This window comes from Heterocephalus glaber, unplaced genomic scaffold (assembly GCF_053883595.1).
Source record: "Heterocephalus glaber isolate CG9 unplaced genomic scaffold, H.glaber_assembly_v1.0 deba00001444, whole genome shotgun sequence".
NCBI classification, from domain to species: domain Eukaryota; kingdom Metazoa; phylum Chordata; class Mammalia; order Rodentia; family Bathyergidae; genus Heterocephalus; species Heterocephalus glaber.
Genome location: NW_028258297.1, coordinates 7,785,138 through 7,811,310, shown reverse-complemented (window position 1 = coordinate 7,811,310; position 26,173 = coordinate 7,785,138). Strand labels below are relative to the sequence as shown.

The 26,173-nt window shown below is 42.1% G+C and overlaps 1 long non-coding RNA gene and 1 pseudogene across 1 annotated transcript; both read right to left on the bottom strand.

Annotated features, from left to right (window-relative positions):
- Nucleotides 1–525: 525 nt before the first annotated feature.
- On the bottom strand, nt 526–2,348 carry LOC110349304 (uncharacterized). The gene is made up of 2 exons (XR_002395167.2): nt 2,237–2,348; nt 526–773 (listed from the first exon to the last, which is right to left on the bottom strand). It is a non-coding gene; the product is annotated as an uncharacterized LOC110349304 (long non-coding RNA).
- Nucleotides 2,349–14,756: 12,408 nt separating this feature from the next.
- Nucleotides 14,757–26,132, bottom strand: LOC147827453 (G2/mitotic-specific cyclin-B1 pseudogene; annotated as a pseudogene).
- Between the last annotated feature and the right edge of the window lie 41 nt (nt 26,133–26,173).

Sequence of the window (26,173 nt, the reverse complement as noted above, 5' to 3'; positions counted from 1 at the left end):
GTGAGCTAATCAGAGGGTTCCTTAAACACAGTCACCCTTCCTTCCTTTTCCCAGCTGATCCATTCCATGAACCAAACATGCCAGTGGCTGTCCAAAGTTGGTCAATTATTTTGAAAATCAATTAAATTATTTATACCCTTTGAAACAAGCATTTCAAAGGAAAGTCTGTTGAGTGTAGTCAGAGCCCTGGGTATTGAGCTGCTTATTACTTACATCAGATTCTTTGTCTTTCTATTCTGCTAATAGCTGACTTTCGACTTGATGATTGTTAGTCTTGGCTCTCAAGTGAGATCCCACTGGGCTTGGTTTGTTCATGGTCTTCTGAGTGACATTCTCCCCATTTTAATGGCTTAAAAGCATAATGAGGTGAATGAATCACAAGTAATAATGAAAAAAAAATCTCAGGAGCAAAATGGGACTCATTACCACAAAGCAGCATTATGATGAGGAAAGGAAATTGCTGAAGAACAAGGGAGAATACATAATAACTAATAGGTGTGTTGCTCACAGTTCTAAACATTTACATGTATTCATTCATTTAATTCTCATTTAACAATTTTACAGATGAGGAACAGGAGGCACAGAGGTTAATTAGTTTGCTTCAACTCACACCGTGTGTTAGTCAGCTTTCTGTGACTATAACAAATACCTGGGGTAATCGACTTAAAAAGAGAAAAGGTTCGCTGTGTCTCACTGTTTTGAAGGCTTCACCCCATGCTCAGTTGGCCTCATTGCTTTGGGGCCTGCGGTCAGCAGCTCATCACAGAAGGTGCCTGTGGGAGAGGAAAGCCACTGCCCTCAGGACTGGGAACAAGAGAAGATAGGAAGAGACCAAGGTCCCAAAACCCACCTTGAGGGCATCTGAAGATCTCCTCCCAGGCCCACTTCTTAAAGGTTCTACCACCTCCCGGTAGCTCTACCCTGGGGACTAGGCCTTGAACACACAGGGTTTTGGTAGACATTTGAGATCCAAACTAGCACACATCGAGGAGGGGACCAAGTTAGTATTTATTTATTTGGCTTTTTGAGACAGAGTTTTGCAATATAGTTTAGGCTGGAATGAGCCCACTGTGGAGCCCAGGCTGGTCTCAAACTTGTAGCAATGCTCCTGCCTCAGCCTCCCAAGGGCTGGGATTACAGGTGTGTGCCTCCACATCCAGCTCCAAGTTAGTATTTAAGCAGGGAAGCCTGGTTTAAGCCTAGCCTTTCTCAGCCCTCTTAATGACAGGAAATAGCAAAGGCACAGAAAGAAGTTAAACATTTATCCTGAAAAGTCAATATGGATTTCCATATGTGTGTTGATCATTATATTAATTTTCCAAGGTTTGGTGACAAATGACGCTGGTTGTTGAAAACACAAATTTATCCTTTCTTGGTTTGGGAGGCCAGAGGTCTAAATCAAGATGTCAGCATGGCTGTACCGTACAGCTCTAGGGGAGACTACTGCCTGCCTCTTCCAGCTTCCAGGAGCCATGGGTAGTGGCTGCATCCCTCTAATCTCATCTCCATATGTACATGGCCAGCTCTGTGTGTCTCTTCCAAGGACCTCTGTCATTGGATAATCCAGGATGAGCTCATCTCAAGGTCTGTAACTTAATTCCATGAGAAAACACCTCCTTTCCAAAAAGATCATCCCATGCACAGGTTCCTGGGGTTAAAATGTGGACATATCTTTTTGGGAATCAGTACTCAATCAGCAATAATCACTGAGGACTTTAGATGTTTTAAGAAACAGAAAACTGACCTCAAACTCATTGAAATGATAAAGTCACTGAACTGAGCAGTTGCCAGCATAGCTCTATCATTAGGTCAGGCTTGATCCAGGCTTAGAAAAATGACCAGGACATCCCCAGTACTGGCTGCAGCCTCAGGCCAGGACCTCCTCTATGGACTGGAAGGGTTGTCTGCAGTTTCCCGGGCTCCGTGTTTCCTGCTCAAGTTCCCCTGGATGACAGACACTTTTCCTTCCCAGACATACGCAGCACAGGTTTCTTTGCTCCTATTGGCCTTGAGTAACAGTGGGACCAGAGAGGGAGTGCTGGCTGGCGGCAGTCAAGACCATGCCTGGAGTAGAGATGGTGTTACCCCACCCAGAATACAGGCCCAAAAGTGGGAGTACCCCCAACTTAAAATCAACACCAACGCAGGCTCACTGGCCAAAGGGATCCCCTCCCTAGCAAAGGGAGCGGAACTGGGTTGAAGCTCAGGTGTGCTGCCTTTGGAGCCTTTCTCCTACCAGTGAACAGCTTGGTCTCTGGTCTGGCATGCCTCCCTGTTCTTTCTGTCCTGTAGCAAGGCCCCTGGTGCTTTCCTCGTAGAGATGCCATGATGGATGAACATGGGTCAGCTGAAAACAAAGGAGACCATCTTAAGGGAAATTATAAGAATGAATGAAAGGTGTTAAGGTAAAAGATGACCACAACACAGAAATGAAATCCTGTCTCACCTTCTAGGACTCAGTTTAAGAGATGGTGGGATGGCTTAGATGGGCCTTGAGTGTGCTCCCTGAGACTCATACAGTGTTGGCGACACTGGCAGTGTTGAGGTGATTAAACCTTTGTGAGGTGCAGCCTAAGGAAAGTGCCTAAGGCATGGGCATCACCCTTGGAAGGGATTAATGCAGCTCTCATGGGACTGGATTCGCTGCTGTGAGGCTGGGGTATTTTACAAAGAGCAAGCCAGGCCCATCTTGCTTCCTGTGTCCTCTGCACACACTCAGGATGGCATCAGCCACGAGTATCTCACCAGAGCCAAGCAGCTGCTGGCACTGTGCTCTTGAATCTCCTAACCAGGGAGCTAAATAAACACCTTTTCTTTATAAATTATCCAGCAGCAGGTATTTTGTTATAGTGATGCAAAATGGACTAAGACATCCATTCATGCTTTCATTCCAACCACTCTAAGGCTCTCCTGTGCAACCTGGCTGTTAAGCAGCCTTCAATGAATTAATTTATGCCTTTCTCATTTGCATCAGTGAGAAGATTCAGTCTCTTCAAGGGCACTGGACCTCTTGTCATTCGCCCTGACAACAGCAAATCAAGAATGCTGCCCCCACTGATCCCCAGTACCAAAAAAAAAAAAAGAATGCTGCCCCCACTGGGCGACAGAAGTGATAGGGAGGTTGGAGTTTGCCCACACCAAGAAGCTGTGGTTTTGTTTCGTTTTTTAAATCACAGAACATGTTGTTACAGGAAGAGTTTTAGTTTTACAAGTTTCCTATATCATCCCTTTATTTAATATAGGGATCCCCTCCACTGTGATTCCTCAGGGCAGGGACTGTGCCTTCTTTCTATATCTGGAGCTCTACACAGGGTTTGGTACTCGAATAGGTGCTCAATGAATGAGTGAATGCATGAGGAAATAAACGAGCAAGCACAGATCTTCTGGTACAGACAAAACTGGATCTGGTTCTTAGGAACTGAGCCACCCAATTCACACTAATCAAACGTGCACAACAAAACTCATAATCAACTCCCATGTAAAGCAGAAGGTCAACATTTTCCTTTGCATGAAGGATACTGGGGAGAGGGTGTGCTGTTATCTGCATCTCCAGGACAACGGAATGGGGTAGCTATTGGAAAGGGGCTGGAAAAGTTATTTTAATGTTTTAGTTTATACAATTCTTGCATACGCTCCCTCTCCAGGCCAAGCCTGGATGAGAACATTGCCTGACTTCCACAGGACAGTAAAATGGACTTCACAGAATCAACTGGGAGTGTTTGGATCAAACAGGTATCTGTCTTATTCTGTCATCCTGGATTGTAGGAGTCAAAATTACTTAAGATGTGAGCTGAGGGTATAGCTCAGTAGTAAAGTGCTTGCCTAGAACATAGAAGGCCTTGGGTTCAACCCCCTATACAACAAATAATCATAAAAATAAAAAGCAACATGGGCCAGGGATTTAGCTCAATGGTTCCGCCACCTGCCTCGAAAGCAAGGACCCGAGTTCGATCCCCGGTACCAAAAAAAAAAAAAAAAAGCAACAAGATGGGTGGGCACTTAGGGGCTCCTGTCTGCAGCATCCTTTTGCAATATCCAGTTACCTGCAGGGCCTTTGAACTTGGAATTGAGTAGGTCTCTGGGTGATGTGCCTCCTCCTCACAATTGTGGTTGGATTGAGAAGATATCAGGCCTTCCCAGGAAGGGACTGAATCTCATTTCTTTAAGTACCAAAAGGAAAATGGGTCTTTTACCCCTGCCCCAGGAGGAACTGATTGCCCCCTAAGAAGAGTTGACATAGGGGAAACTGACCAAAGTGAAGAATAAATTATTTGCCTCTGTCTTCCTTCCTCTGCTTTTGTCCCTAACTCTGACCCTGGCCTGCACAGGTCTTTTGTTTCTTCTGTCCCTCTCAATAGGACAGTCCTGGGTGGGGGTCAAGCGTGTGCTTGGCAGGCTGGAGGTCTTGGGTTCTGTTATGCTTTATTTCTACATGGCCCCCAAAGCCTCCTATGCTCAGAGGTGGAGCTTTTGGAAGGGGACTGGATTTGGAAGGCATACAGCCGACTTGCTGTTAGGAGCTGGGGTCTGGTGGAAGAGGTGGGTCAGGTGGACATGGCCTGGAAGGTTTATCCATCTCCCTCCCCCATTTCGCCCTTCACTCTCTGCTCCCTGACCACTAGGTTCCTCTGCCATGCTCTCTTGCCCTGGAACAGGCCGACTATGGACTGAAACATGAGCCAAAATAAACCTCTCTTCCCTTAAGTTGTGGGTGTCAGGTATTTTGTCCCAGCGACAAAGTGACTAAAGATGAATTCCATCTCTGGCATCACCAAAAAAAAAAAGAGGAAGGCCTGGTAACACAGTGTCTGCTGTTAATGGCACCGTGGGAGAAATGCTGGGAGAATGGGTGTAAGTGTCCTTACCACAACATGACAACATGACAGGTGATGCATATGGGAATCAGTTGAGTTAGCCATTGAGCCATTCTACAATGGCATGTTTTACACAATAAAAAATACAGTTTTATAGTTTAAAAAAATTTATATATATATATATATATTTTTTTTTTTTTTTTTTTTTTTTTTTTTTTGAGACAGGGTCTTGGACCAGGGATTTAGCTCAGTGGCACCATGCCTGCCTTGCAAGCGCAAGGTCCTGAGTTCGATCTCTGATACTGAAAAAAAAAAAAAGAGAGACAGGGTCTTGCTACGTAGTTCAGGCTGGCCTGTCCTCCTGCCTCACCTTCTCAAGTGTTGTGATTCCAGGCCTGCGCCACCACATGTGGCTTCAGAAACTTTTTCTTTTTTTTTTTTTTTTTTGTTGTTGTTAAATTCTTTTATTGGTACATTGTAGGTATACAACACAATTACATTTCTCATTGGGAATTGTACCTTTACATAATGCATCTTGGTTCTTATTTTTTCCCCATTCCTAGCCCTCCCTTCACACCCTCCACCCTTCCCTATTTACAAAGACTTTATTTCCATTTCTCATCATTTTTCCTTTCCCTTCTTTCCTTTCCCCTGCCCCTCCCACTACCCCTACCCCTTTGGACCTTTTCTTCCTATTTTGCATTATCGATTATTCTTTCTAAGCATTGGTACATTTTAGGTATACAATATAATGACATTCATCATTGGAAATTTGTACCTTTACATAGTCTCTCTTGGTTCTTATTTTTCACCCTTGCCCAGCCCTCCCTTCAACCCCTCCATTCCTCCCTATTTACAAAGATTTTGTTCCTATTTTTCCATTTTCTCATATTAATCCCATTCCCTTCTATCCTTTCCCCTAGCCCTCCCAGCTCCTTCCCCTTTGCCCCTTTTCTTCCTATTTCACATTACCTACCTATTATACATTTTAGTCCTTATTTACACTTTCAGTTTCTCACACCAGAGAAACTATTCGGTATTTATACATGTGTGTCCTATTTATTTCGCTTAAGAGTACTTATTTATTTATTTATTTATTTTTGTACCAGGGATCGAACTCGGGACCTTGAGCTTGTGAGGCAGGTGCTGGAACCACTGAGCTAAATCCCCAGCTCAGAAACCTTTTTAAAAGGAAGACTTTGAGAAACCTATTACCAGTGCAGTGATAGACTTACTGTATTAGTTACAACTTCTTTTCAATATTAGTGTTTTGTTTTTTTCTTGCTTTTTTGTGGTGTTGGGGATGGAACCCAGGGCCTCACACATGCTAGACAAACACTCTATCCCTGAGCTACTTGGACACTCCCAGTCCCTACCTTCGAAAGTGATCATCAGGGTCGGGGATTTAGCTCAGTGGTTTTGCCGCCTGCTGCGCAAGCACAGGTACCTGAGTTTGATCCCCGGTACCAAAAAAAAAAGAAAGTGATCATCAATGGCTATGGTAGCTCATGCCATGCATGTAGTCCCAGCTACTCTAGAGGCTTAGGGGGGAAAATTCCTTGAGCCCACAGGTTTAAATCGATCCTGGGCAACAAGACTCATCTCAATGGGGGGAAAAAAGATATTGTCACTTTGTAAAACCTAACAAATTATCTAGGTAACAATCTAGGGCAATTATCATTAATGGCTGCTAATGTTGCAAAAAAAGAGAAACACTCAGTTCTGACAGAAAAGAGCAGCACCTAATCTTTCCCCACCAAAAATCAAACTTGAGTGTGATCAGGCCTCTATATCCAACTGATTGTTTTTGTTGGTGGTGGTGGTGATGGTGGTGATTTTGTCTTTGTTTTTCTACAATGCTGGGGATGGAACCCAGTGCCTCATACATGCTAGGCAAGCACTCTATCACTAAGCTATATCTCCAACCCTTTTGAAGTTTTTTAAAATTTTGAGACAGGATCTTGTTAAATTGCCTGGGCTGGCCTTGAACTTGTGACCATCCTGCCTCAGCCTCCCAAGTAACTGGAATTACGGGAGTGCCCTGCCATGCCCAGCAGTGACTTCCTCTTTTAAACCTGTTTCCCCCATTCCCACTTAACCCACACTTTTACTTACATCAGCAAAACCCACATAGCCCACACAGTCCTTCTTTTTCTGTTTGGTTTTTTTGGTACCAGAGATCAAACTCAGGACCTCCCACTTGCCAGGCAGGCACTGTGCCCCTGAGCTACAACCCCAGTCCCCTTCTTTCTCTCTGGTAAAAACCAAACCAAAACCAAAACACTATGCAATAGGAAATTTTCTGCTTCATTATAATTGTATAGGATCGTTATGGTCACGCGTGCTATCGTTACTGTTGTTACGCAGAGTGTGACTTTGTATATTTTTTGCCTGGTTGTTTGTTTTTTGGGGTTTTTTTTGAGACAGGATCTCACTGTGTACCCCAGGCTGCCCTCAAACTCACGGGATCCTCCTGGCTTGGCCTCCTGAGTGCTGGGATTACAGGCATGGGCTACCACACTTGGCAACTTGGTATATTTATAGAGATTTATTTTAAGGAATTGGCTCACATGATTATGGGGGCTGGCAAATCAGATCCACAGGAAGGACCAGAAGGCTGGAGATTCTCATAGAAGTAGACACTACAGTCTTGAATCCAAAGGCAGCCTGGAGGCAGAGTTCCTTCCTTCCTCTGAGAACTTTAATCTTTTTTCTTAAGGTCTTCAACTGATTGGATGAGACCCACCTGCACCATGGAGGGTAATCTGTTTGACTCAAAGTGTACTGTTGGAGATGTTAATCACACTTCTTAAAAAATAGCTTCACAGAAACAGCTAGATGAGTGTTTGACGAAACAACTGAGGACCCTAGCCTAGTCACGGTGACATAAAATTTCCCACCACACTGGGCTGTCTGTCATGTGGAATCCTTTTCTTCTTTTCATTCTCATGAAGACTCCGAATAGGAAGCTGGAAGACTCTGCCCAATGGGGAGGATACCACACGCTGCTGCCGCAGAATAGAGCAGCTCCAGGACTGTAGGGGCCTAGACAGAGATGTTTGGAAGGTGGAGTTCCCCCGGGAAAATAGAAAAAGAACTCTCTCATCAGTATGGAATACGCTTGTGAGTCTGGTTTGGATGAATCAGATAAGTCAGTCCTCAAGAGTCAAATTAATTTTGTGTTAAGCATAGTGGTAAATGTATACTGTGTTGTCAAATATTGAACTGAACAGACAAGAAAACCGACAATGCAGGGTTTTAAGGAAACAAATTTGGAGGTGGGCAAAAGACCAGGAAAGCTTTCCAGAGAAGGCACCTTTTAGCCATGTTTGAAAGATATATTGGCTAGACGTCTCTAGAGGAACAGAAGCAATAGAATATATCTATATTTAATTATAAAGGGGGGGTTTATTCAATTGGCTTGCAGGATTAGAGGCTGGGTAGTCCCACAAGGGCCTAGCACACTGGAGGGTCAGAGGGCCCGGTAGCTGCTCTGCCTAAGAAGCTGGAAGCCCCAGAACAAGAGGGCCCAAGGATGCAGCCCCAGGCTGAGGCTGAAGGACGGGAAATTCCCTGGAGAGCCACTGGTATGATCTTTGTGCAAAGGCTGAAAAGGCTGGAGTCCGGTGCCCATGGCGAGAGCAGCCACAAGACGCACCGGCCCACACAGACTCAAGTTCAAGCTCGTAAGGGCTGGTGGGCTTCCTCCTCCTTCTGCTGTTCCCTCCTGGCTGTGGGCACATTGTCAATGCTGCCTGCATTCAAGGTGGATCTTCCCACCTCTGTTCACTGGCCCACAACTCCACAGACACACTGGATATACCCAGATGTGTGCTTTACTAATCTTCTAGGTGTCTCTTAAGGCAATCGAGTTGACAATCAAGATTAGCCCTCACAGAAGGGCAGGCAAGGAGTTACCTGAAGCAGAAACAGTATGGAAGAGCGACAGCAGGTACAAAAGGAGTGTGGAGCATGTGCCTTGCAGACTCAGACGTGGGCTGTGTGCCAGGTCACTCTTTTATCCCTCATCAGCCCCACACTGTCAGGTACTCTGTGTCTATTTCCTGGAATCAAGAGCACTGGGCAGAGACCATGTCTGCCACTGCCAAAATGTCTGTGTTCCTCAGACTCCCATGTTGAAGTCCTAATAGCCGCGTGATGGTATTGGGAGGTGGGGCCTCTTAGAGATAATTGGGTCATGAGGGTGGAGCACTCTGGAACAGGACTCATGCTTTTCTAAGAGGAGGCCATGCTGGGCAGAGCACTGTGTTTGATACCATGTGAACACACACACACAGAGGCATGCATGAGGCCAGAGAGCTGACTTCCCCTCTTTCCAAATAAATGAATAAAAACTAGAAAATATCTTTTATAGTTGGTGCAAGATATACCAGTAAAGAACAGAACTGAACCTTTTGTGTAAATTTTGGTGTTATTATAAATGTGTTCACACTCATTGAAAACTTTTTCATTCAATAAATATTTTTAGAACAAATGAATAGCCAGACATCTAACACTATGACAAAGCCAAAATCACAGTTTGGAGACAGGGAAGGAGGGCTCTTATCCCACCAATGACCCTGGGCATCATGAACACAGTGAAGAAGGAGTCATCGAAGTCAGCACACCCCCACCTTAGCCACACCGCTGGTCAGGACGAGACTGCAGTTTCTATAGCTACAGTCTCTCAGGGAGCACACTGCACCACCCAGTCATCTCCCTAAAAAGCCCAAGTCAGTCACAGGAGATGTGGATCTCTGTTGAAATGGAAATGTTTTCCCTTAGAACTTATCATTAATAAAGTGACGCTCGATAGTGTGAACGTGACAGAACAGGATGCAATAAAAATGATGGCTCTGCTTCCCTCCAATGGAAATACAGAAGCGGTCCATTATTAGAGCCACAGGAAGACAAAGCCTGACCCCCAATTATCTGTTCAGCACGCCCGTGATCAGGCATGGCAGGCATCCAGAGGCCCCACTGTGGACGAGGGATGGTAGGGAATAAACAACCAAAGTGCTTCCAGGAGGGGCATCAGAGCAACGGGTTTGTCATACTGTCTGATGATAAGAATGACAAAACCAAATGACAGCTTTTAATTTCTGCTATCTTGCATGTTATTGAATTTTGGAGGTGCTGGGGATCATGAGTGCTGGGGCCTGCTACCGAGCCCTTATACTGAATTGAACCCTCTACCATCACTCTGAAATTGTTATGTAAGACACCCACTCTCTAGAAGAGAAAAGCAAGCTTCCAAGATGTGGTACAATTTGCCCAAAGCCACTCAGACAACCAGGGAAAGAACTAAGGAAGCAACTGGGATGTGAGCTCAGGTCCCCGGCCCTCCAGCCAGCCAGTGGTGACTAACCATGGCTCACTTTCCCATCTGAGTCCTTGGGACAGACTGCAGATGAAATGATTGTCAAGCACGAGAAGATCATGGAAGTAATCAGAGCTTCGCAGGCAAAGAGCCACGCACCTGGCTTTTGCTAAGCAGAACCTCAAGCCCTGGAAAAGCTGCATCGAGTATTTATCAAGAGGAATCAGACCTTTGGCATCTCTTGAAGAAAAAAAGTTAATGATATGCTAAGCTTGTGGAGGATTTTATTTCCCTGAATGTACTTTCTTTCCCTTCAGAATTAAATTCTAATATCCATACTGAACCAACACATTTGGTCCTTAGCAAAATAAAGGACCCTGTTGAAGGGGATAAAAACTTAAATTATAGTAGAAGGGTACAAAATAGAAGTATTACATCCTTTCTGTACGACCTCTGCCCATAGCTAAGGAAAGTAGCCAACACTTAAATGGCTTTTAGGAAATGACAGGCACTGTCCATGTGCACCTCAGACTCATTAAGTCTTCCACAAAACCCTGTGAAGAAAGAACAGTTATCATCTCCACCTCATGGATGGGAAAACTAAGGCAAACCAGCCTGCCTGAGATCACACGGGCAGTGAGTGGTGGAGCTGAGGCTGGAGGCAGGCAGTCTGGGGCCAGTCCACACTGTTAACCACCAGTCAAATCTGAGGTGACCTTGACCTTTCTTCGAGAGGGCAGAAGTTTGCATAGAAGTTTGCATTTCTTTTCTGACTTCTTCCCTTCACTCCCAACAGCTCCTAATTTGTGAGCTGTGGAGATCCCAGCATTCACTGGGCTCCATTAACAATGGGGTGGGGCATTAAAAGTTATGTTTACAGCTGGCATGGTGGTGCACACCTGTAATTTTAACACTGTGGGAGGCTGAGGCAGGAGGATTTCCAAATTTAAGCCTGCCCAGCCTTGGCAACTTAGTGACTTGGTGAGAACTTGTCTCAAAATAAAAAATAAAAACCGGTGGGGGTGTAGCTTAGTGTGAAGGCTTTCACACTAAAGAAAAAAAAAATCATGTTTACAAATCCATGACATAGAGAACTAGGTATAATCTGATATAGAGTGACAAAAACAGGATGAAGATTGCCTATTACACTGATCTAAACTATATATCTCTCAATCATAGTTTTCTAGACATATACTTAGATATAGACAGATAAATGAGAAACATCCCCAAAATTGACAATGGTTGTGTGTGGAAGAACTCTGGGTGGCTTGTTTTTGTGTTTTGAGACAGTCTCACACAAATCCAAGGCAGACTTGAACTCACTATGCAGCCCAGGCTGGCCTCAAATTCATGGTGATCCCTTTGCCTCAGCCTCCCAAGTGCTAAGATTACAGGTGTGTGCCACCATTCCTGGCTTGGGCAATTGTTTTTCTTCAAATATTGATTTAATTTCTTTCAGTTTTCTTCAGTGAGGAAATTTGGATAATGAGGGCAGAAAAGTTTAAATTGTGTCACAGTTGGAAATCATTTGGGCAAAACTTGCTTGGGAGGAAGGAGTATGACTAGAAGTTCAGAGTATGGTAACAAAGGTTGCTCTACCACATGCTCCAAGATGGTGGCTGGCTTTGGAGGAAGCACGATAAGGGGATATGTGAGGGTTCCACGAAGCCCTGATTGCTAATCTCCACCACTCTGCCTTAAAGTTTGAGAGCATCCGAATGTTTTGACCAAAGCTCAGTGTATGACAATTGGCACAGCGATGTGGCCAGGTGGTCTGTTAAGGACAGTCACATGTGAATCTATGAAACCTGGGCTCAGAGTTAAACTTTGTGGAGAGAGGACAGTTCCAAACGAGTCACCGCCAGAGCATATCTAACTCTCGTGGTAGAATCCCACTCTTCCTTTTCATCTTTCTGCCTCATTTGGTTCTGCCCATTTGCTTGGAGCCAGGGGGAAGGGAATAAGAACACAAGACATCAGACTCTCTGCTCTACAACTGATCCTGTTCTGTCAATAACGCCTCCTGACAGTGCATAGAAATCCTCATAGCAAACCCCTGGCAACTCATGCACTTTCTTTTCCAAATGAGCTCATAGTTCACTGGAGAGATGGGCTTAAACCTGCAGGTCTTTTGTTTTTTTTCAGTGCTGGGGATAGAACTTAGGGCCTCATGCATACTGTAGGCAAGCGCGCTACCACTGAGCTACCCCCTAGTCCAGTGTTATCATCTTTATAGCTCACCTCATCTTTCATCAGTACTCAGAGCTCCCATGTTAGAATGTGCAATGAAATACAGCATACATCAGGGCCTTGTGTTTACACAGGAAGAAATAATAATGTAAATTTTATAGATTCTGGTTTTTAAGTACAGAAAAGTAAACAATTTGTTTTGCTGGTATTCTTCCAAAATAACTGCAAGCTTCTTGCACAGCTAGGATTGCTTCATTTTTCTTTGTACTCTTCTCAGTGTCTCCACAATGCCTGGGATACAGTAAAGCTCTGCTAGTTTTTTTGGACTAGAAATTACATGCTAGCCCTAGATCTATGCCCTTGCTGCCTGCTTTGCCAGCAAGTGCCTCTATTTTTTTTTTAAGTGCCTCTATCTTGAAGATGAGGTCTTCCTCTCTGAAGAGGATACAGTCAAGATAAGCTAACTTTCACCTGGCCAAGGAGAAAAACGGGCTTTCAGTACACCACAGAAAACAAAACACAAACTCAGGAGACACCTGATTAAAGTTAAAAGAGCAGTGTACCCTCCATGGAGAAGACCCCAGAAATGGGATTAGTGTCCTTATATGAGGACTGACCCTTAACCATGTCAATTTACAACCAAAGGATGCTGTCTGTGACAGGATGCTAAAGCTGCCAGCACCTTGATCTTGGATTTCCCAGCTTCCAGAACTGTGAGAAATAAATTTCTGTTGTGTTTAAGGTAGTTTATGGATTTTATTATAGCAGCTCAAACAAACTAAGACAGAAATTCAGCTGGACACAGATTAGTGACATGTGAGGCAGAATCATGACCTTGTTACTGTCTTCATTTGGAGATGAAGTCTGGCTTAAGGAAGTGCATTTGGGTATGATGTTGACAGGACGTGGATGTGTGATGGATAATTTTGTGTGAACTTGACTGGACTAAAGGATTTCCAGATGGTTTGAGAAATATTATTTCTGGGTGTGTCTGTGAGGCTGTTTCCAGAAGAAACAGGAATCAGCATTGTGAATCAGTAGGCCGAGTTAAAAAAAGATCACTGTCACCGATGTAGGTGGGTACCATGCACTCTGTTAAGGTCTGAAAAGAAAGAGAGCTGTAAGGAAGGTGTTCGCTCTCTACTGAGCTGAGACATCCGTCTTTTCCGGCCCCAGGACATCTTTATTCTGGTTCCTGGCCCTTCAGACTCAGACTGGGACCTACACCACCAGCTTTTCTGCTTCTCCAGCTTGTAGCTGCAGATCATGAGCCCTCTCGGCCTCTGTACCAGCATGAATCAATTCCTGTAATAAATCTCCTCTTAAAACACCTTATTTGTTGTTTCTCTAGAGAACTCTGATACTTCTTTAATCTAAAATTTCAGGATTTTCTTTTCTTAGGAAAGGATTCCTTAAAAAGAAATGTGCCTTAGGGCTGGGAATTTAGCTCAGTGGTTCTGCTGCCTGCCTTGCAAGCGCAAGGTCCCGAGTTCGATCCCTGGTACCAAAAAACAACAACAAAAAAACAAAACAAAAAAACCCAAAACAAAAAGAAATGTGCCTTAGAATTCCTCAATGAAAAAGGATAAACATTAATTAGCACTTGAAGAATCAAAAATATTGGGGTTACTAGGTAGAAAATAAAGATTTAAATTCATAGAAAGAGATCAGAAGATTATATGCCAAACTATTGATGGTGGCCATTTCTAGGGGGAAGATCTCTAAAAGATGTGACATTTATATTATTTGAAGCCTATGCAACCAAAATGTAATTCATGTATAATTTTTTTCCAATACAGAATGAGGAGGAGGAGGAGAAGGAGGAGGGGAAAGCCACCACCATCTGTAAGGAAGGCTGTGAAATGTGTTATATAACTGGATACATAGTCACGATTCAACTCTACAAGATTCTGTTACTAATGAAGAAAGAGGAAATGGGAATTAGTAAGCAACCTAGCAGCCTCTGTGCCAGGAAAGAAGTGCATGTAGAGAAATGGAGACATAAAACAGCATGGTAAGCTTGGAAGAACAGGTGATAAAAAGCAATGCAAAGAGAGAAAAGAAGAGGCTGGATAATAAAGTGTTTTGCGTTTATCTTTTAGGACTTATCACTGTGTCCAGATACTTAGATCTTTGCCTAAGGAGATTTTGAGTCTGTCAAATAAGGTTTGGTATTTGCTTTGTTTTTCAAGTTCTCCAGGTGAATCTGGATTGGGTTTCTTGAAGGCAGTGGTTCTCAGTTATAGGGGATTTACCCTTTAGGGAGGATATATATATTATATATATATATATTATATATATGTAATTATATTATATATATATTATATATGTAATTATATAATATATATAATTATATAATATATAGAATTATATATAATATATAATATTATATATTATATATAATCCAGCACAAAATGTCAATAGTGCCAGTGTAAAAAACCCTGCCCTGGGCAACTGAAGGTTTTTGTTTTTGTTTTTGTTTTTTTGGTACCGGGGATCGAACTTGGGACCTTGCGCTTTCGAGGCAGGCACCGGAACCACTGAGCTAAATCCCCGGCCCATCTGAAGGTTTTTTATTTTTGTTTTGCAGAGCTGGGGATAAATCTATGGTCTGACACATGTCAAGTAAGTGACCTACTGAGCTCTACTCCTAGCTCACTGAAGTGTTTGAAATCAAAATATTTTTTTTCAAAGTATGAAAAGTAAAAAGGGCCACAACCTTTATTAAAAAGTATGAAATGCAGTATAGTATGTACAGGTGGCATATAGTGCCAATTTCATTTGCAGTTACAGTACTCAAGTTTACAAAGTTACACTTTTGCCACAGCCTTGGCCAAATCCTCAACTAATGCACAATTCAGCTGTGCTAGAATGCTGATCTTAGCATGCTTAGATGTGGCACACTTGTTTGGTAAGCCTGTGACTCACAGTGACTATATTCTTGGCCAGATCTTGGATTATAGGAAGAAGAGACTCTTCAGTGTAAGACAGGTAACGGTGCAGAGGTGCAGAGTTGGTGTCCATTCACCATTATCAAGAATTTTCAGCACTAAGCAAAAAGCTCCTGCTGCAGTTTGAGAAGGAAGAAGGTGTATCATATCATAGTCCAACACAGTTAGTTCCATTAGGTCTTTGGCCAAAGTATGTTGCTCAATATCAACCTCTCTAATGCTCTGCGAAGAAAGTGCAGGGGGTAGTGGGCAACTAAACTAAAAGTTTAAAACTTTTAGAATCTTCATCTCCATCTGATTTTGGTGCTTAGTGAAAGTTGTTAGTCACATAAGCAAAGTCATCGATTTGTAGAGGGTACATTTCTTCATATTTGCTTGCAATATACATGGCAATGACACCAACCAGCTGTAGCATCTTCTTGGGCACACAGGTATTCTGCATGAACCGATCAATAATGGAAACAGTCATGTACATGGTCCCCTGCAGCAACCTGCATTTCATTTGAGCCTATACTAGCCAGTCAATTTGCACGGCTCTCATGTTTCCAATGACTTCTTGACCCAGTAGGTATTTTGGTCTGACTGACTGCTCTTCCCCAAGTTGTCTGAGATAAGCATAGATATCTTTCACATACTCACTACAAAGGTTTGGATCTACTCTATCTTCTGCATCCACATCATTCACTGGAAGAATTACATCAGAGAAAGCCCAACACTGATATTCTTCTGCAAGGGTACATCCAGAAGTTTCCATCGAGCTTGGAGAGGGAGAATCAAGCAAAATAGGTTTAGGAGAAAGTTTTTCTTCCTTAACAAGCTCAGGTTCAGCCTCTGGCTCTGGCATACACACAGGCACCTTTTCCAGAGGTTTCTGTAGTTTTTTTTAGCAATAACTTTGCCAGTCACTGAAGGTTTTACTTCCTTTTTCAGAGGTACTCTGGCTCATAGCTGCTCACTGACTTTGTTACCTATGTCTCCAAGAGCTGTTCTTGGCCTCAGACCTAACTTGGAGCCTGTAGCGGTGGCCAGGGGCACACACTTTGCTCCTGCCATACTGATCATGGCCTTATTTTCAGTGTTAATTTTCATGTCCCTGGTGACTCCGAGCACCATGGCTTCCTTTTCACCAGGCAAACCAGAACACCGGAGCCCCAGAAAATCCTCAGTGCACACCCCACCAGAGATCAACAGCCATTCTCTGAAGCACACCCAAACATCAAAGTATTAATCATTCACTTGGATAACTTTATAGTGTTTTCTGTGTGGCAGGAACTGTCCTAGGCACTAGGGACAGGTACAGAGTGTGTGTGTGTGTGTGTGTGTGTGTGGTGCTGGAATCAGTTTACGGAGGTAGCCAGGAGTCAGATCATGACCTTGAGAGCCACACAAAGGATTCTGGATTTAATCCTGATTACTAGAAGACTGTAGGAATGAGTGCAAGAGGCAACCAGATCTAATTTACAAAAAGATCCTTCTGGTTCTAGTGTAGGGAAGAGAAAGTGGAGGAACCACCACAGAAGCAAGAAGATAAATTAAGAAGCCCTTCCTTGGGTCTAGACAAGAGCAACAGGAGCTTGGACTTGGTGGGAGAAGTGGAGAACTTGAGAAGTGGCAGGATTTGGAATACATTCTGGAAGGACTGACTGATGGCAGAGTAGGAAGAATGGATGATTCCAAAGCTTTTGGCCTGAACGACTAAGTCAATGGTGATGCCAGGCCCAGAGATGAGAACTTGGAGACCAGCTGGTTATTACACAGGAATAGAGACTGGTGTGGGACACTTAGGTCTGAGAAGTCAACTAAACATCCAAGGAGAGACCTTTGTTGCCTACTCAACCAGATCACCAACATTTTCTATTCTGGTAAATGGCATCAACATGCACCCAGAGGTGGTGGTCATCTTCTGGCCTCCTATCTGGTCAATACCCCATGTGAAACAATGAGGTAAATCTATAAAATAAAGCTATTACCACATGCCTCATAAGGTAATTACAAGGTTACATAAGGCATTGTGTGTAAAACATCTTGCACAGTTAATTTCTCCTAAAATGAAAGATGGGCCCTAGATAAAGATAGGAGTCAACTGGATATATTCAGAAGAGGTAACCTGGAAGGTTAGAGAAGGGAAAGCTATGTCCTAGGAGATCTGTAGAAAGAAAATGGAAATATTGAATGTGAAGGAGAGAGGACTCACTGGGTACATGGAAGCTATCTTTAAACCTTGGAAGGGTTATTACTGGAAAAGTAACACGTCTCTAGGCTCCAACTGGCAGAACTAGGGCCTGAAGATAGAAACCTCAGGGAAACAGATTTTATCTCACTATATGGTGGTAAATTGTTGTAAATGTTCTCAGTGTGTCTGAAAATGTATTTCCAAAGTTGGCACTTAGTACAGACAGAAAAACCAAAGGGCTTTTCCTACTTTCTGCTGTCACACAATACAATAGTTAACACTACCCCTCTGATCACCAAAATGTATGTGGGATTTCTCCCCACATACAACCAAACAATTTTCTGGCAGATTATCCTGCAGACACCAGCTGGGTGTCCTGTGATTTAATTTAATTCTGACACTATCTAGCTGGACATAGTGCCAGATCCCACAGGTTGAGGGCTCAGTCCCACAAGACTGTCTCCTGCCTCAGATGGCAATCACAAGCACAGGTTATAAATTCTGCTTCTGACCAACTGGTTATAAATTCTGTGACTCCTCTCCTCCTTGGGTCTGGTTAATTTGCTAGAGTACCTCACAAAACTCGGAAATGCTTAAGTGTACTACATTAGTCAACTTCCTGTTATTCAGTTACTGAAATAATCAAATAACTGAAATAATTGACTTCTAAAGAAAAAGGTTTATTTTGGCTCACAGTTGCAGAAGTTCCGGTCCATGATCAACTGGCCATGTTATGCTGGGCCTGGGGAGAGGCAGCAAACCACAGCAAGGGGTATGCTTACCTCTTGGCTGGGAAACAGGAGTGAAAGTGGAAAAGACCAGGGTCCCACAATCTCCTTCAAGGACATGCCCCCCGCCACCAGGACTGGTGTATTTCCCACTAGGCTCCATCTCCAAGTTTCCTCTGCCTTCCTATGGCACCAAGCTGGGGACATGGCCTTTGAGGACCACTGAAGAACAAACTCTAGCAGACACCCATGTATTAAAAGGGAAATTACCAAGGATACAGGTGAATAGCCAGATAGGAGAGGCACAGGGGCAAAGCATGTGGGAAGGGGCAAGGTGGTTCCATGCCCTCTCTGGCTGCACCAACCTCCAGGCATCTTTCCAAACTCAATCTCTTTGGGTTTTTATACAGGCTTCACTATATAGGCACGATTGATCACATCACTGACCTTTAGAGGGCAATTCAGTCCTTCTCCTCCTGCCCTCAATTAGGGAGTGGGGCTGAAAGTCACAACCCTGTAATTATGCCTTGGTCTCTCTGGTGGTCAGCTTCCATCTCAAGGCTAGAGGCTGCTGGTGCTCCCTGCCCCAAGTCTTATTAGTGTACAATCTTATAGGCATCACCTATCCATAGGTGATAAGGTTATGAAGGTAAAGCCTATATGGATGGAATTTATGCCCTCATCAAAAAGGCCCCAAGAGAGCTGCCTTTCCCTTCCACCACATGAGCATACAATGAAAAGGGACTATCTATGTGCCAGGAAACGGGCCTGCACACACCAAATTTGCTGGTGCTGTGATCTTGGACTTCCAGCTTCCAGAACTCTGAGAAATAAGCCATACACTTTAAGGGATTTTGTTATAGCAGCTGGAATGGACTGTCTCCAGAGGAAAATGTAGCACTGAATCTTTATTACCTCAGATTTGGCAATAGATTCTTATATATGACACTAGGGGGAAAAATGAATGAACTGGACTAGATCGAATTTTTGTGCTTTAAAAGACATTATTATGAAAGTAAAAAGACAAGCTGCAGAATGGGAGAAAACATTTAAATTCCCTATCTGGTAAGTGATTTGTACCTAGAATATACGAAGAACTCTTACAACTTAGTAATAAAAAGATAATGCAATTAGAAAGTGGGCAAAGGATTTGAATGGACATCACATGCAAAAAAAAAAAAAACCCTTGAGATTATCAGTCATCGACGAAATGCATAGCATGTTTTTTTCTTTTGGTACTGGGGGTCGAACTTGGGTCCTTGTGGTTGTGCAGCAGGCAATGAAACCACTGAGCTAAATCCCCAGCCCAAGGAAATGCATAGTAAAGCCACTATGAAATACAATTTTACACTGGTGCAACCACTGTGGAAATCAGTATGGATACCTCAAAGAACTAGGACTAGAGGTCCCATTTGACCCAGCTATTCCCCTGCTGGGTATCTTCCCAAAAGAATTAGAAGAATCATGCCACAGCGATATATGTGGACTCATGTTTATAGCAGCACAGTTTGTAATAGCTAAAGCTTGGAAATAGCCCAAATGCCCATCAACTGGAAACTGGATAAAGAAGATGTGGGTTTTTTAAAAAATAAAATGGAGTATTACTCAGCCATAAAGGATGAGAAACTGGAGACATTTATAGCTAAATGGATGCCTATTGAGGCCATACTCTTAAGTGAAATAAATAGGACACACATGTGTAAATACCCAATAGTTTCTCTAGTGTGAGAAACTGAAAGTGTAAATAAGGATGAAAATGATTAAAACAAATAATTGATAATTTGAAATAGGAAGAAAAGGTCCAAAGGGGTAGGGGTGATGGGAGGGGAAGGGGAAAGGAAAGAAGGGAAAGGAAAAATTATAAGAAAAGAAAAAAAAATGGAAACAAAGTCTATGTAAATAGGGAAGGGTGGAGGGGGTGAAGGCTGCACAGGTAATGGGGAAAAAATAAGAACCAAGATACATCATGTACAGGTACAAGCACCCAATGATAAATGTAAATGTATTGTATACCTAAAATGTACCAATAAAAGAATTTAAGGGAAAAGAAAAGAAATACAATTTTACACCTACCAAGAAAATAAAAAACCCAGACAGTAAACATCAGCAAGGATATGAAGAAATAGAACACTTACAGTGGCTAGTAGAAATGTAACATGGTGCATCTGGTTTGGAAAACAATCTGACAGTTCCTCAGACAATTAACATAAAGTAACCATGTGGCTCTCCAATTCTACTCCTAGGTATATACTCAAGAAATGAAACTGAATGTCCATACAAAAGCTTGTACACTTGTGTTCACAACAGCCCTATCATAATGGCCACCCATAGATGAGTTGAAAAACACATCTCTACACATCCTGGTGCCCTCCCTCGCCATTCTTCTGCCTTCCTCATACAAGCACACTCACTGTAAGACCCATCCCTTCAGTCTCTCTCTCACATGGATATTGGTAAGTAAAACACCTGTTAAGCATGTTAATTACCATACTCCCTGCTTCATGTTCTTTACAGCACTCTATCCATTTAAAACCAACTTCCTGGTCTATATGCTTGTTGTCTGTCTCCCCCATTCCAATGCAAGTCCCACGAGGGCAGGCACCTTATGCTCTCATTTACATCATACCTCTATGGCTTAGCAAAGTGGCTAGTGCATGGCAGATGCTCAAAAATTATTTGACCTCTTGATCAACAGAGTGTCATTCATACAAAGCAACTACACTTATTAAGCACCATTAGTGAGTCCTGTGATTAGGCAGCGGGGACAGAAAAATGAAATCTGTGCTGAAGAACAGAAGTGACCACAGACTACCAAACAGCATTCTTGTTTTCAGTACATAGTTTCCTCTGCTGCTTATAAGCTCTTAAAAATCATACCGTTATTTCTCAGCTCCCTTCTGCCTGGACACATACCAGTTCAGATCAAGGTAGGAGTCCATTCACCATATATTTAATATGATTGAAACATGAAGTGTCCACTAGAGGCTAATGCATTGAGGGCTTGATTCCCAATGCAGCTATGTTTGAGGTGGGGCCTAAAGATGTGACTGGATCATGAGGGCACTAACCCCATCAATGGATTAACCCATTGATGAGTTTATAATTGAATGGGTTATGAGGAAGTAGTAGTAGATCACTGGTGCTATGCCTCTGAAGGGTGTATCTTGTCCTTGGTCCTTCTCTCTCCCCCCGCCCTTGCTCTCTCTGCTTCCTGGCTGCCATGAGGTGAGTAGCTCTCTTCTACCACATCCTTCCATCATGATGTTTCTGCCTTGGAGCTAGCTGATTATGGACTGAAACCTCTGAAACCATGAGCCAGAATACACCTGTCCTATTGTAAGCTGATTTTCTCAGGTATTTGGTTACAACAATGAAAAACTAACACCATGGTGAGTAGGGAATTTATATCCTACTTTTTTTTTTTTTTTTTTTGGTCAAAATACATATTACTATAGGGATTTCTACTATAGGCACTCTGGTTTAGGCAAACCCAAATTCAACACTACTCTCCACTTATGTCAATATATACCCAATGGACAAATATTTACAGAGTACTCATATTAATGCCTGACATGGTAACAGTAATAAGGACCCAGTGCTTTTAAAATGAGGGAGGTAAGTGAACAAAGAAATACAACTCAACACAAAAGGTACTTGATAAAGTTCTACTCAGGCTACCGTGTTCCCCAAACTACCAAAATAATTAAAACCATTCCAGAGACATTTGTGGATGGTAAGGACATTCTTACCCAAGCTTGACAATTGAATGATGGCCCCATCCTTTTTTTTGGTACTGGGGATCGAACTCAGGTCCTTGAGCTTGCACAGCAGGCAGCGAAACCACTGAGCTAAATCCCCGGCCCAGGCCCATCCTTTTTAACATGGAGATTACTGCATAAATTATACCTTAAGGGGGGCCAGGGATTTAGCTCAGTGGCACCATGCCTATCTTGCAAGTGCAAGCAATCCCCAGTACCAAAAAAAAAAAAGAACACATACCTTAACGAACAGCGCAGGGATGCATAGCTTTGAAAGAGCTACATTCTAATAAATATCAACCAAATACTTAAAAGGATCCTTTTTTGTCATTGCATACTGAATCTACATTTCATTTTTGGAAAAGAGAAATATAAATTGGTAAAATCTTGAATTTATTTGCCAAGTTGCTCATTAAAGTAAACAAACTCCACAAGTTGCTATAATAAACAATTGTGGGTCACTGGCATAGTGTACCTAGCAAACCCTCCCTTGAGAGAATAGGCTTTTGCTTTCCAGGAAGACAGCAGGGCACTGTGGGAAAGGATGGGTCTTGGAGTCATAAGATCTCTGGTCACGCTGTCATTTATTGGCTGTGTGACTGTGAATGAGTCATTTATCTATTTGAATCTGTCTCTACATTTATAAAATGGAGATGCTGTGTAATCAACCTCATAGCTCTGAAATAAATACCAAATAAGATGGTAATTGCCAGATTGTTTTGTAAACTACCAAGCAACATATAAAGATTAATTATGATTCATATTTGTATGCCAGTGCTTAGCAAGTGCCTGGCATGAATAAACTCAATAAACAAGTATTTGTGAAATAAATTAGTATCTCAAAAACTCCTGGAACAGCTTAATGAGGTCTCTAGTCATCTATAACCTAGAAGCCTCAATAATTCCAACATTTATTTCAGATGATGTGGAGATGTATCTGTTTACATCAACACTTTTTTAAAAATAAAGATTTGAATTGATTTTTCTATTCATGGGTTGTCAAAATGGCTTTTATCTATTCTCCCTCCTGCTCTGCCTTTTAATCATTTTTTTTGCTTATTGACATGTCTACCAGATGGTGAACTGAAAACAGTGAGTTAACACACTTTAAGCCAGTCAATTTTGCAAGTTTTTAAGAATGCCAATAAAGACCATAAAGAAGTAGATGCTACTGATCAAAACCTGTGACTTTCATGTCTCTGACTTTGATTTCTATTGATAGAAGTACAGGGCAAAAAATATAAATTATGGATGGCAAATTAAAAGTTTAGGCACATGCTTAGGGAAAGGAAAAAGAATATAACTTCAGCAAAATACTACCTACTCCATCTTTTGCTTCTATATATGAAAATGTTGCTTCAAGGCAATGTTCCAAGTACAAACCACTGTTCTTCAGACTGTTGAATCTGAAAATGCTTCTTTTTCTGGTTTAACGGAACAAATTCCACTAGGCATCTGACAGCAGTGATTTATAATGATGATGATTCAGGAGGCTGACTGCAATGCCCCCTGGTGGTTTAAAGGTTTCTTCATATCTACAACTGCAAAATTTTAAAAATAAAATAAATGCAGCCATTTTCTATCGAATGAGATCTTATTTATAAAGTCAAAAAAAACCTGTAAAAGTCTTTGATTTCCATAACCATCATAATCATAAAGTCTACAAAGGCACCTTGTCCAGTGTAACTCCATGGTTCACAGTGATTGATAAAATGATGATGAGGAAGTCCTTGCCTCCCAGAAACTGCCACATAACAAAGGCACATGGAGGGGGAGACTGTGGAGACATGGGTGGAAGGCTAAAGGAGAGAACTACGAAGAGTACTTGGGCTTTGGAACCTCTTCTGGAGGATGTAATGAGACTACAGCCAGCAGGCCCCTGGGATGGCACCTGGTATACAGGGGATCCTCAGTGAATGTCAGCTGGAATTATTCTACCTTAGTCTGTATTCCACAACCTCAGCTAAGTGCCGGGAGAAAACTCTCAGCTGTGAATTTCTTTAACACTTATTTCGGTAACCCTCGTGTAACTCTGTATTTTGTAGGATTATTATAAGAATTAAGTAAAAAAGGGCTGGGAATTTAGCTCAGTGGTTTCGGCACCTGCCTCGCAAGTGCAAGGACCCGAGTTCAATCCCTGGTACCAAAAAAAAAAAAAAAAAATGTAGTAAAAAAGTAAAAAAGCATGTAGAACATTCAGCCCTGTCCTTGGTACACCATACCCTTCTTCCTTGTAACCCTCAAAATGTAATTTCTACTGCAGCTTGCCAAGTGGCAGTGAAGAGAGAAAGAAAATGTTCACATTGTTCAATGTGACCTTGAGCATAAAAGACTAGATAGGACTGCAACTGTAGCTCAGAGAAGACTGAGTGCCTGGCATGCACAAGACTCTGGGTTCCTCAGCACTGGAACTTGGGGGAGATCAGATAGGATGAAGTTTTAATTTAATAACAATATGTCACAGTAGGCAAACCCTTTGACCCAGGACTGAACTCCTAGAAATTTTCCTTAAATAATTAACCAGAAAAGAATAAAAAGATGTGTATATTAAGGATTTTGTCTGCAAACAACCCAACTAAGGAGTTGGGTTAACTAATGCCTTGGGAAACCAACTAAGTAATGAAATATTAATACAATGCAATTTTATGCAACTAAAATTATATTGACATTACATTTGAGATGAAAAAGTTACAAAATTAGGCACACTTACATCCTATTTAAAAACCCCTTATTGGATAAATATATCTATGTGTGAATACATTTAAATAGATGTACTGAAATATTGGCAGTGATTTCTAGATAGTAGGAATATATACATGGATGTGCATATATGTACAATATGTATCTTCATTTTCATTCTTTTTTCTATATTTTCTGAAAAATTTGAAATGACAGTGCATTACTTTTGACAGGGAAAAAATTCTTTTTTTTTTTTTTTTGGTACCGGGGATTGAACTCAGGACCTTGCGCTTTCAAGGGAGGCAGCAGAATGACTGAGCTAAACCCCCAGCCCTAAAAGAAAATTTTAAGTTAAAAAATACAGAGCCAAGTGAAAGATCATTGGGTATAACATCAGGAAGTCTGAATTTGTTTCAGACTCCCAATCCTTTGCTATGTGTGACCTGGGCCAGACCTGTGTCTCAATTTTCCATCTATATACCATAAAAGTAGTTAAGAGTCAGGTGCAGTGGGGTATACCTACCCCCAGCTACTCAGAAGGCTGAAGCAGGAGGATCTTGAACCCAGGGGTTTGAGGCCAGCCTGGACCACACAGCAACACCTCATCTCTTAAAAAATAGTAACTAAAATAAATTTCACAATACAGAGAATAAAATGAGTACATTAAAAAAAACTATAAATGCTTTACCTATAAACTAGCTGCAAGCTAAAAGCAAAATTAGAGTACTTTCTCAATGTAAAAATTCTCCTTCACCTTAAGTCTCCATTGTTTTTATAATTTATTTATTTTTTTGTTTTTATAATTTTTGAACCTTTTTTTTGGTACCGGGGATCAAACTCGGGACCTTGTTCTTGTGAGGCAGGCGCCGGAACCACTGTGCTAAATCCCTGGCTGCTTTTATAATTTTTAATACACTAACAAATACAAAGTAAAAACTAGTTTCAACAAATGATATTGAGAAAATTATTCATAGGCAAAAGAATGAGGTTGGAGCTGTGTGTGGTAACGAACACCTGCAATCCTAACACTGGGGAGGCTGAGGTGAGAGGACTGTGAGTTTGAGTTTGGGCCAGGCTGGGCTACAGAGTGAGACACTGTCTCACACACAAAAAAGCTGGACCTTCACCTAATACCCTTCACAGAAAATGAACTCCAAATTGATCGAAGTATAAAACTCTTAGAAGAAAACCTAGGGCAAAATCTTCACAACATTGAATTTGAAAATGATTTCTTGGATAGGACACCAAAGGCATATGCAACAACAAAAATAAACAATCAGACCTGATGAAAAGTCTAAAAATTTGTGCATCAAAAAACATCAACAAGGCTGGGGATTTAGCTCAGTGGTTCCACCACCTGCCACGCAAGCACAAGGTCTGGAGTTCGATCGCCAGCACCAAAAAAACAAAACAAAAAAACCCCAAAACATCAACAGAGTAAAAAGGCAATCCAAAGAATGGGGGAAAATGTTTTGCAAATCATATACCTGATAAGGAATTAATATTCAGGATATGTAGACACAGCAAACTCCTAAAACTCAACAAGAAACTAAACAACAC